The following is an 11,737-nucleotide window of genomic DNA, read 5'->3' on the forward strand; positions in this document are numbered from 1 at the left end:
CCAAGGAGAATTTAGTATGTGACACAAGAGTTAGGGAGGCATTAGAATTACATATCTAATACATTTGTTGATAATTACCACGGGTCAGGGGTTATACCAGGCTCTGGAGAGGTAGCAACCAGTCAGCGCTGGGGAAGTGGAGAGATCGGGAGTTCAGGGCCATCCTCTGATACTGAATCTGAAATCAGCCTGGAATAACTGTGACTCCCGTCTCAAAAGACAGACAGCCAAATTTCTGTTCAGGAGAACATGGAGATTAAGCGGCAGGACCGAGGCTGAAATCCACAGGCCCATATCTGCCTTTAGCTTGAACTTACTTCTAGCCTGTGGATGGGAGAAACTGGGAGTGGTAGCGTCCACAGTGAAGCAGAGAACAAGCTTTATGCAAAGGAAGCAACTACTTTATTCAAGTAGTAGCAGTTTGTCATGGGGAACGCGGCTCAGCGTGGTCAGGCTCTGATTTGCTATGGTCTTTTTGAGACAGGTTCGACAGGTTCTTACTAGTTAGCCCTAGCTGGCTTGGAACTCAGGACGTAGAAACAGGGTGGTCTCAAAGTGTTGATCTTCCTATGCCTGTCTCTATCTCTCAGGGGTTACCAAGTCCCACTCAGATTTCTGTTCTCTCTCTGTCTCTCTGTCTCTCTCTCTCTGTCTGTCTCTCTTTCTCTCTCTCGTGTGTGTGTGTGTGTGTGTGTGTGTGTGTGTGTGTGCGCGTGTGTGCGTGTGTGTGTGTGCTTGGCGTGTGGAGGTCAGAGACGGACCTCCATGGTTGGTCTTCATCTTCCACCTAGTTTGATACGGGGCTGTGGATGTTCACCCATGCACACCAGGCTAGCTGGCCCATGAGCCTCAGCCTCTGCCTCCTGCTCCTGTCTCACTGTAGGAGTGCCAGAACTACGGATGTGTGCTGCTCAGTCCATCTTTACACGGGGATGCAAACGCACATCTCCGTGCTTGTGCCGCTGACACTTTCTTTACACACTAAGCCATCTCACCAGCTCCCATTTTCTTATTTTCAACAAAACCCAGCAAGCAACGTTTCAATGGAAAAACAAACAAACAAAACCAAAGCAAAATCAAGTTTCAAAATACTGTAATAGTCAAACAAAATCTGCTGGATGTAATCTGGCCACAGATCTGTTCCTCTGAGGTCGTACTGTGCCCACTGGGTCCCTGGGAGGTAGAATTCCAGACTGCAACCCCAAAGCTAACTGAGAACAAGCCTGCAACTCTGGAATGCTCACATCTCTTAGGTTGATTTTTTTTTTAAGACTAAGGTAAGAAAGTTGAGTCCTTATTTACCCAAGAAGCAAAGGGCTTTGGGGAAGGTACAGGAAGGAAATAGCTGGAGCCTTCTAGTCCCGTGTCGTGGAGGAGGTTGGCATAGTACCGTCGTCTTACACAGCGCTGGCAGGCCACACTTCTCTGAAAGGGAAAATTTAACTTTAGGGCGGGCTTCATGTTATATCTGAGGCTCTAATAATGATCATTACACTGTCAGCATGCAAGGCTTGGTTCAAAATAATTCTCCTCATGCAAGTCACAATCTACCCACTTCTTGGTCCTTCCATATCGCCTCTGCCTGGGACCTCCTACACTCAGCAAGGTTTTCATTCTTGCTGGCCCATGTGTTGAGAGATGGTAGCCAGAGGGAAACATATGGAGGGCTTATCCACAGTGGTTTATAGCCAGAATTGGTCTCTGGTAGTGGCAGTGTCTCTTCCTTTCCTGGCCTTTGGAAGAAAATGAGAGGGGAAACACAGAATAGCTTCCGCCACCAGCAAAATAGCACCAGCTGGGCATGATGGTGAATACCCGTGATCCCAGAACAGTTGGAGGCTAATGCAGAAGGATCAGGAGTTCAAGGCCAACCTTGGCTATATATGGAGTTTAAGGCCAGTTTTGGCTAAATATGGAGTTTAAGGATAACTCTGACTTCATGAGGAGACCCTGTTTCAACAAAACAAAAAAACAACACCCTAGGCTGGAGAGATGGCTCAGGGTTTAAGAATACAGGCCACTCTTTTTTTTATTTTTTTTATTCAAAAATAAAAAAAATATTAATTTATTAATACAGGCCACTCTTAAAGAAACATGCTCAGTTGCCAGCGCCCACACAGCAACTCACAGCTGCCTGTAACTCCAGTTTCAGGGAATCTGACACCCTCTTCTATTCTCTGAGGGCTTCTGCATGCACATAAAGAACATACATATATGTGTGTGTGCATATATGTGTGTGCGCATATATGTGTGTGCGCATATATATATATATATGTATATATATATATATATATATATATATATATATATATATATATATAAAGCCAAGTAGGGTGATCTGTGTCTGTAATCACAGCTTTATAGAAGCTGAGACAGGAGAATTACCTACCAAGCATTTAAGGCCAGTCTAGGCTACATAGTTCCAAGTCAGCCTGAGCTACAAACCCTGTCTCAAACAAACAAACAAACAGACAGACAGACAGACAAAACAACAACCAAAAGCATCCCTCCATCAACAGATTATAACTCTGCAAGAAAATATTCATAGTTAAAATATGTAAAGGAATCCCCATCCTTGGATCTTAACAAGATCAAAAACCTCTGTTTACTACAAGAATTGTTTCAGAAGGAAATGAGATCTGGCACAAGAAAAAAAAAATCTCATTTCTATCAGCTCTCAAGATAGTAACTTCACAACCATCTGCCATGTGTGTTTCATGAGAGCAAAACAGCCCTGCGGAGCAAGGGGGACAGATTTGCTGTAGCTGCGGCTGCTGCCGCCTTCACCACCTCCTTCTGTTGCTTGGATAAGGCGAGGACACGGCACTGCTGTGAGATTCTTAGAAGACCCAGGCAAGTGCTGCCGGCTGGAACCTTCTACCTCTGTTTGCACTGGGAGGCTCCAGATTCCTCTTCCTCTGGATCTGAGATCCTTCTCGTAGGAAGCCGCTCAAGCCACACACAAGGAGGACGTGGATACCTTCTGGGGGGCAGGGACACAGCTTATACCCATACCCACTCTTCTTGTGAAAATCACTCATGATTACCAAGTGGCTTCTCTTATTTTGGGGGAGGTAGCATGGTGCTACATTGGGCTCAGAGTGTCTGGGGTGGGGGGCTGTAGTTTCCTACATTCTTACTTTGGGACTTAGAACCATTAGCTAAATCTTTCTGAACCTCCACAAGGTGTGGAGTCCCCCCCCCGTATCAGACAGAGCGTGAGCCCCCCACACCTGTTGACTCACTTTCTTCTTCCTGAGGTAGATCTTATGTTCGATAAGTTGCACCCCTTTTAAGGTAGGCAGTTATATAAATTTTGACAGATCCCCCCATATCCATCATACCATGTGAATGTAGAATATTTCCATACTCTGTCAAATGTTCCTGCGTGTTTTTTTATGTATACAGATTCTTGAGTTTCATACTAGACCCAAAGCTTCTAAATCCAGTATTTGGAGCCTCTGGGTTTTGCCGTGTGATGAGCAGCTGTCCCCAGGAGCAGATGTTCACCAAAGCCGGAAGTTATGTCCTCTGGCTCCTCAGACTCTGCAGCTCTTCCTCAGCCTAGGTGGGCGTACTGGTGAGTGCCCGAGTTTGACCCTTCTCCAGGATCCGGCCCCATTCTTCCCCCCATTAGCTCACTCTGTGCCTGCCTAGGCTGGAGATCTCGCTCGAAGGATAGCATCACTCTGATATTCCCAGATGTGGAGTTCTTCAGGGAGTTTCATGCTCTGCAGGATCAGGGCTGAGAGTTCGGAGCCTCCCATCTCCCACAGGAAGCCCTTCAATAATACTTACAACGTGGGAGGCCTGTGAATGTCCTAGGCGGCCTCATGCCTGTAGGCACCTTAGACAGTACACCCCACCAGACTAACCCATCCTCTCTGCCACCCTCCTGTTCTCGGGAAATGTCACCTGCGAAGGCTTCCCAGATGTACCAAGTAGCACTGGCTTCTCTCTGCAGTCATCCATCTCTGAGAGATTTACACTTTCAAATTCTTAAGTCTTTATCAGGGCTGGGGAGTTCCTGCAGGATCTGGCTTCGGTTCCCTCTCTTCTATCCTCTCCACCCATCCTGACCTGGTCAGTTGCCATGGCCTCAGACTGGGCCCAGACTCACCAAATTCCTTCCTGGTCCCAGGCCTTTGTTCTTTAATGCTCTTTGCCTGGAACGCCCTCTACCTTGTTTTTGCACGGGTGACTCCCTCTTTATACCCACTGCTCAGATGTCACCCCTTTGAGAATTTTTCCCTGGCCAGCCAATCAAAATAGCCCTTTCTTCATCCTTCTTACAACACCATATTTCCTTCCTGCTAGGACTTATTACATGATACTTCTACTCATTAATTCAGTATTATTATCAGGGTTTTGTTGGTTTTCTAAGATTGGGTCTCCTGTGGCCTCTGTCACCTTTTCCTGGTTTGTTTTGTTTTAGAACTTTGATTGGAACACACTCTTCTGTCTGGTTTCTCTGAGCTAGTGTGCTTTTGAGGTTCAACCATTGCATTGCTTGCTTTCTGTTTCTGTAATAAAACACTGAGCAACACCAGGAGGGGAGGGAGGGTTGATGTGGCTTACATTTCCATGACACGGTCCAGCATTAAGGGAAGTCAGAGGAGGAGCTCAAGAGGAGCCTGGAGACAGAAACTGAAGCAAAGGATGTGGAGCGGTGCTTGGACCACGTGGCTTGCTCAGTCCGCTTTTTACACAACCCAGGACCACCTGCCTAGGGGGTGACACCCCCCACAGTGGGCTGTGCCCTCCCACATCAATCATTAATTGAGGGGGAAAAGCAATCTAGAGACATGCCCACAAGCCAATCTGATAGGGGCAATTTCTCTGCAGCGGTTCCCTCTTCACAGACGACTCCAGTTTGTATCAATTTGACAAAAACTAATCAGTGCACTCATGTTGTGCATTCCCCGGTCTATTGTCCTTTTTATTACCAAATGATAAGCCATTGTCGGAATCTACTGTAATTTATTCACCCGCTGATGGATACCTGGGCCATTTCCAGTCTTGGATGTTCTGAGCAAAGCTGCTCTGACAATCCCTGTCTTTGTACGAACAGCTATTTTCTTTCTGTCTTTTAGTGAATACTTGCTATGGAGCTTGCTGGCTTACGGTCAGAGTACGGTCAGTTTCATGAGGGATTCTGACTTTTTCCAAAGTAATTGTTCTGGTTCACACTCTTGTTCTTTAAGACTTTGGTGTGTATTTTTAATTATGTGTATGCATGTGTATCTATGGGGGCATGTGTATCTATGGGGGCATGTGTATCTATGGGGGCATGTGTATCTATGGGGGCATGTGTATCTATGGGGGCATGTGTATCTATGGGGGCATGTGCACATGAGTGCAGGTGCCCTCAGAGGCTGGAGGCATTGGATTTCCTGGAGCTGAAGTTCCAGGTAGCTCTAAGCGACCTTGAGAATATGCTGGGAACTGAATTTGGTCTTCTGGAGGAGAGCAAGTGCTCATAACCACTGGACTACCTCTCCACACACTAAGCTAGAGTTTAATTGTTCCATATTCTTACCAAACACATGCTATTTCCAGTTCTTCTTTTTAAAAGTACTATTATTGCTTGTTTTCTTTGAAACAGGATCTCACTGTGTAGCCCTGGCTGGCCTGGAACTCATTATGTAGACCAGGTTGGATTTGAATTCATAGAGATTCACCTGTCTCTGCCTCCTGGGATTGCTGGGATTATAGACACATGCATTTTGAAAGACTGGCATTTCCAGTCTTTCCAAGTTTAGCTATTCTAACCAGGTGTGCTGGTGCATGCCTTTAAACCCCAGCATTTGGGATGCAGAGACAGGGGGATCTCTGGGAGTTCCAGGTCTGCTAGGGCTATATAGTGAAACCCTGCCCCCCCCAAAAAAAGCTTACCTATTCTAATTGACACTTGGTATTACATCATTATCTCATTGGGATTTTAATGTACAAGTCTCTAATGGCCAATGATGTTGAGAAACTTTTCATGTGTAGATGTAGTTTTGAGGCACTGGTTAAACCCTTTTCTTCATTATTTTAATTTGACTGTGTTAGTACTCTGAGTTATAAGATTTCCTACTAAATAAAAATCTTTTGTGGAAAAAAATATTTAAGGCTTAAGAGATGACTCAGTGGTTAAGATTTCTCAGTGCATAAAGATGAGGCCTGAATTCTGATCCCAGTCCCCACATAAAAACTGTCTGGTCCCTCACATACCTGTGATTCCAGCATTGTAAGGGGCAGAGCAGAGGCTAGAGGATCCCTGGCTGCCTGAATAGCCAAAACCAAAACAAAACAAAAACAAAAACAAACAAACAAACAAATCCAAAAAAACAAAAACCAACAATGACCGGAGATCCAAACTACCTCAGAGGATCTCTGTTACTTCAAGGCCAGCCTAATCTACATAGCGAGACCATGTCTCAAAAATCAATAAGTTTAATAAATAGAAAATTTTACAAATGTTTGTTCTAGTCTAGCCTGGGCCCTTCTCTATCTCTGCCACTTCCTTGCAGGCAAAGAAATCAAGGAAAGGCTTGCTCGATGCCTTTAAGATACAGAAGTTAGGGTCATGTGAGTGAAATGATCATGGCCGTGGGACAAGTGGGTCTTGGTCCAGGGGGCGCACAGTGCAGAGCAGCAGAGTGTGCCTCTGAGTGTCCAGTGAGCATCAGAGGGAGTGTGGCGTTTCCATGGCTTCCAGTGTCGTGGACCAGTCTTCCAGGCTGCATGGCAGGAATCCAGGGCGGGTATGAGAAACGTTGCAAAGACTAAATGGGGCGGCCAGGCCAAGGAGCTCTACCACGGTGACAGCAGGGGAAACGGGAGGCACCGGATGACAGGAGGGTAACAAGAAGTTCCCTAGACACACTGACCTCATAAATACTAATATTTTGTGCCACATACCATCTTAAACACTGGAGAGCCTCGTTAGAAAGCTAAGCTCATCCTTAGAGTGAGGGTGTGGGGGCAACAAAGGGCAAGTCCAGTAATTATTACCAAGTCAGATGTGTGACAGACGGTTGCAATCTCAGTACGCGGTACACTGAGGCAGGAGAATCTGCAGTTTGGGGTTAGCTTGGGCTATGTATGAGTTTCAGGCCAGTCTGAGCTACAGACTGAGACCCTGTATCAACAACAACACAAACAAGATTGTGACACACCAATCTTATGCCTACTCATTTCCTCAAGGGATGTGAAGCTCATGTTCACACAAACCCTACACACAAATGTAAAGGTTGGGGGAGATGGCTAGGTAGTGAAGAGTGCTTGAAGCTCTTACGGAGGACCCTAGTTCAATTCCCAGCACCCAAATCAGAAAGCTTAAAGTTCCAAAAGTTTAGAAATGAATCAGCCAGGTAGTGGTGGTGCATGCCTTTAATCCCAGCACTTAGGAAGCAGAGGCAGGTGGATCTCTGAGTAGCAGGCCAACCTGGACTACAGAGTGAGTTCCAGGACAGCCTGGCCTACACAGAGAAATCCTACCTGGAAAAACAAAAAGAAAGAAGGAAAAAAAGAAAATTCCACCAGGTGAGTAAACAAAACAAAACAAAACAAAACAAAAACAAAACAATAAAAGACGTTTTAAAGATTTATATTATCTTTTTGTGTGTGTGTGTGTGTGCGCGCGCGCACGCGCGCGCGCCCGCATGCGCATGTGCCTGCAGATGCCCTAGGAAGTCAGAAAAGGGTGTCAATTCTCTGGGACTGGAGTTACAGGCAGCTGTCAACATTCTGATGTGAGTGCTAGGAACTGAACCCAGGCCCTCTGCAAAAGCAGCCAGTGCTCTTTTTTTGTTGTTGTTTTGGTTGGTTTTCGAGACAGGGTTTCTCTGTGTAGCCCTAGCTGTCCTGGAACTTGCTCTGTAGACCAGGCTGGCCTTGAACTCATAGAGATTCACCTATCTCTGCCTCCCGAGTGGAGTTATGGTGTGCACCACTACTGCCTAAAGCAATCACAGAGCCATCTCTCAAGCCCTTACAAATTACTTTCAAGTGGTTCAGTAAATGTACGTCTATATAGAGAGATGTCATTTAAAAATATGGCAAAATGTCATCAGTCACTGAATCTCGGTGATAGACAGACCTACAGGTTCATTGTATTAGTCTCTTAAGTCTATATTAGGAAATGTTCATAATAAAAAAAGTTGAAGGAAAAAAATGAAGGCCAATTGCATATCATTGGATATGCACATTAATGAAGATGGATCCCCATAGCACTGTGGCAAGGCAGATCACTGGGGACAAAAGCCTGCTGAGGGTGGGGAGATACAGCTCAGTGACAATGTGTGACCCTTGCCTAGCCAAGCTCACAGAAAGCTATGCACTGGGGCCAGCGAGGCCCAGACGACAAAGCACCTGCCACACAAGCCTGGTGAGTTTGGGACCCGGAACCCTCTATGGAAGGGGCAAACTGGTTCCCAAAAGAGCTGTCCTCTACAGACCTCTACAGGTGCACCACACACATTCATTCTCTCTCTCTCTCTCTCTCTCTCTCTCTCTCTCTCTCTCTCTCTCACACACACACACACACACACACACACACTGTTTTTAAAAGGGCTGCTCACTGTGAGATTATTCAGCTGGAAGGAGAAGCTCCAAGAGGGAACGGGAGCAGTGGTCGGCTGAAGGCGAGATTAGCGCCAGAGCACAGAGGGAAACCGTAGCGGCTGCATCTGTCAACACTCATAGGACGGGAAACTAAAAAGCAGACTGCCTGTAAACTGGGCCTTAAAAAAAGAGCAGAGAAAAGGACACAATTCCTTACCATGTGTAGAGAACTTATTGAAAGACAAGTTGCTTGAAGGCCAGACTCGCCTTCTTGTTTAAAGTCTTCTAGAGCAGTGGGCGCCCAGTAAACTCAGAAAGAATACCACTCGGTATTTGCAGCAAGTGTTTTTTCTCAATCTAGACTGCTGTGTTCTAGGGACCCCTGGCTGTGAAGCGCTGTGGAGGCCCCCTCGACCCATAGTAGGTGCCCTGAGGGTGCTTGCTGAACCCGTGGTTTGGCCCTGTTTCATTCCTGTGGAGTTTCGTGTATGTCCCGCTGTATCCTCTGGTGTAGCTTTCTTCCGGGTCCTGTGGTCTCTGGGTGGAGGGCACAGGGGAACCGCAACAGCGTTAACAGGTGACAACAAGATGTTCTAGCAGGGACCCCAGGCCAAGTTTCTCTTTCTTCAAGTCAGAGCCAATTTTTTTTCTATGTGCTGCAGAGACAAGTGGTGTGAGTGTGTGTAAGAGAGAGTGTGTGTGCAAGAGATTGTGTAAAATAGTGTGCAAAAGTGTGAGTGTGTAAAAGTACAAGGCGTGTGTAAGAGAGTATGGGTGTGTAAGAGTGTGTGCAAGAGATTTGTAAAATAGTGTGTAAGAGAGTAGGAGTGTGTAAGAGAGCACTGAGTGTGTAAGAGCATGTGTGTGCAAGTGTGTGTGAGAGAGAGAGGAAGGGAGGAAGAGAGAGCAAGTGTGTGTGTTGTTGTTGAGATAGGGCCCTTACTATTTAGCCCAATTAGTGTTGAATTCTTAGTCCTCCTGCCTCACCTCCCAAGTGCTGGATTACAGGTATGCGCCATCACACCATGCAAGGCTGGCTTATTTTAAAGAGAAGAAATCTGTTAGCAATTCCCTTTGCATACTTGAAGTATGGGGAAAGGCACATTACGTTGCTTTACAATACCATAAAACTCACTGTTTTTCAGGGACTTTCTCCGAGGCAGGTCTCTTCCGGCACTGGTTGTCTGTTATCCCACAAACCCTTGAGTGTGGTTGCTGCTGTACAGGTAGTGGGTAGCCTGTTGGAGAGATAAAGACGTACGTACCATGGAGGAGAAGCCACAAGCCTGCGGCTGCACCTCAGGGAGCTCTGACCTGACGGACAGCAGCCCTCGCGGTACCTGTTCTGCAGAGCCCTCGGCCTCCCCTTCGGCATTCCTCAGGGACAGCTTTGTATGTAGAGTCACTGTGTGGGCTGTCAACATTTCTTCTTCTGACACGGGATAGGAATGTTTTCTCCACAGAGAGTGAGTGGTCCCATCTAGGTCAAATATGGGAGGGGAGGACACACTGCAAAAACACCAGCTGCTCTTTCTAGCTTTTCAAAAAACACAGGCATTAGGGACACAGATTTTTATCAGTCTGGTTCATTAGGAGGGAGATGGAGGAAGGGAGGAGCAGGCTGTGCGTGGAGGGAGGAATGAGCTGCTGGGGTCTGGGGTCCAACGACAATAACAGCGACAAGAACAAAATCAAGACACCGTGTGCCAAGTACCGTGCTACTCATCTCAGATAACCTCTCTACTTCGCTATTTTCATTTCCATCTTCAGAGTTGGAAGACAAAAATCAGACTCGTGTGTGTGTGTGTGTGTGTGTGTGTGTGTGTGTGTGTGTGTACTCCCAAGGACTAAACCCAGGGCCTTGCACATACTAAGCAAGTTTTCCACTGCTAGGTGACTCCAACATCATGCTTTCCTTTCTTTCTTCCCTCTTTTTTGTGGTGTTAGACATTAATCTAGGAGTTTAGCACATGCTGAGCTTTTTCCCTCACCTATGTCCCTGGCCCTCTTTTTTAGGTTAGGAAGAAAGGAAGGAAGGAAAGAAGGGAGGGAAGGAGGGAGGAAGGGAGGAAGGGAGGGAGGAAGGAAGAAAAAAAGGGAGAGAGGGAGAAAAGAAAAATTGAGATAGGGTTTCCTTAAAATGCTCTAGTTGGTCTAGAACTTTCTACCCTCCTGCCCTAGCTTCGGGAAGTAGGGAGTTGGGCTTCCAGGCCCTGCCGTGATGATACACACATTTTTATACACACAAAGAGGAATATAAATAGATTGGATGGGATCAGGAAGGGTATACAGTACAGGAATAATAGTTACCTAAGGAGTGCTAACCAAAAGCGGCAGCTTTAGTTTTTATTACATTGTGGAATACCTGCCTTTTACATTGGAAATGTGTAACTATGTATGAGCAATAAAAAATAACAACAACAAGAAAAACAAAAACTGGGCGGCACTAACGCCTGTGCACAAGGACCCTAGAGTTAAGCTGGATGGAACCTGGTGACGCAGTCTGCAGATCCCAAGTCTTAGGCCTCACAGTCTTTCAGGATCCTCAGTCTGCCTCCTGCTGGTGAAGGACTGCCAGCTGACTCCCAAGAGCCACCGGCCACAGGCTGCCCCGCCCCTTGGGTTTCCTGGGGAGTAGGGCCAGCTCCTCTTCTCGGCCTTTGGGGAGCCCAAGGACGAGTGGCCAACCCTGCAGCCCGCCCACTGTCGCCAAGAGGATTCCTGGCCAATCAGACCCTGGTGATGCCATGCTCCAGGGATGAGAGTGGCAGGAAATCAAGGTCAAGGCCCCGGACACAATGAAGCCATTGTCGGTCCCCAGTCAGTTGACTTTCAAGCAGCGGATCCCCGTGCACCACCCTCGCTCCTTCTCCCCACCTCTGCCCCGTGCCGGGAAGTCACCCAAACCTCCTGAGGGTTCATTAGCCTCTGCGCAAAAAGAACGGCGCCCGGCATCCCACCCCAGGCGGCGGGGTCCAGCCGCCCTATGCAGTGTCAGCTCCAACCACCAGGTGGAGACAAAGCACCACATTCTGGGCAGGGCAGGGCTTCAAGGAGCCAGCAGCTCAAACGCAGCGGGGCGTGGAGGGCGCTGCCCTTCCTGTTTTATCCAAGAGCAACGCTCTCTCCCCCACCACCACACACGCACACACACAAAAGTCACGTTTGCCTTTCTGTCGTCTTTTAC

At 47.1% G+C, this 11,737-nt stretch overlaps 1 long non-coding RNA gene across 1 annotated transcript; it reads right to left on the reverse strand.

The window, feature by feature from the left end:
* Positions 1-947: 947 nt before the first annotated feature.
* LOC146891690 (uncharacterized) lies at positions 948-10,702 on the reverse strand. Its single transcript, XR_015734775.1, has 3 exons — positions 9,686-10,702; positions 8,568-8,729; positions 948-1,425 (listed from the first exon to the last, which is right to left on the reverse strand). It is a non-coding gene; the product is annotated as an uncharacterized LOC146891690 (long non-coding RNA).
* Between the last annotated feature and the right edge of the window lie 1,035 nt (positions 10,703-11,737).

Source organism: Myodes glareolus, chromosome 13 (assembly GCF_982192425.1).
Source record: "Myodes glareolus chromosome 13, mMyoGla1.1, whole genome shotgun sequence".
NCBI classification, from domain to species: domain Eukaryota; kingdom Metazoa; phylum Chordata; class Mammalia; order Rodentia; family Cricetidae; genus Myodes; species Myodes glareolus.